Raw genomic sequence first — 511 nt, forward strand, 5'->3', positions numbered from 1 at the left:
TCGCGGCCCCTCGGAAACTGTCACGGGACATCACAGCCCCTTGTTCCAGGGATCCCAAGATACTGGAGACAAAGTCAACTCTAATACTGTAAATACCAGGATTCCTATTTCAAATACCTGAACACTTTTCTGGTTGGAAATGTGATTTCATCCTCATTGTTATTTTTTCTCCATATTTTAGGACTTTGCTATGAAGTACTGGAGGGACCAGGGAGCACCTACACATAAGCTCAACTTGGGCATAGCATCGTATGGGCGAGTTTATACCATTGCGTCTTGCAGTGGTGTTGGAGCACCAGTCACTGGTCCCGGTACAGAAGGCACCTACACCCAAATGGAAGGACTGCTGGCCTACTATGAGGTAAAACTGCAAGCTCTGAAAATAAGTCATTTTTATCAGTAGCCCCATGTACATTAAGAGCTTTTATTGTATTTGTTGTGACAAATGTCATTACATCCAAATTCGACATTTGATCCTTCTTTTCAGATTTGCCCTCATCTTGACGGGATT

The 511-nt window shown here is 43.4% G+C and overlaps 1 pseudogene across 1 annotated transcript in view; it reads left to right on the forward strand.

Annotated features, from left to right (window-relative positions):
* LOC111654181 (chitotriosidase-1-like) overlaps positions 1-508 on the forward strand; it is a 4888-nt pseudogene extending 4380 nt beyond the window's left edge. The window contains exons 3-4 of the transcript XR_015437184.1: positions 182-361; positions 488-508. The product of XR_015437184.1 is annotated as a chitotriosidase-1-like (transcript). The remainder of the gene's footprint in view (positions 1-181; positions 362-487) is intronic.
* Positions 509-511: the final 3 nt, after the last annotated feature.

This window comes from Seriola lalandi, unplaced genomic scaffold (genome assembly GCF_002814215.2).
Source record: "Seriola lalandi dorsalis isolate HSWRI2012SDOR001 ecotype SW California unplaced genomic scaffold, Sedor1 jcf7180002054262, whole genome shotgun sequence".
Classification (NCBI taxonomy): Eukaryota; Metazoa; Chordata; class Actinopteri; order Carangiformes; family Carangidae; genus Seriola; species Seriola lalandi.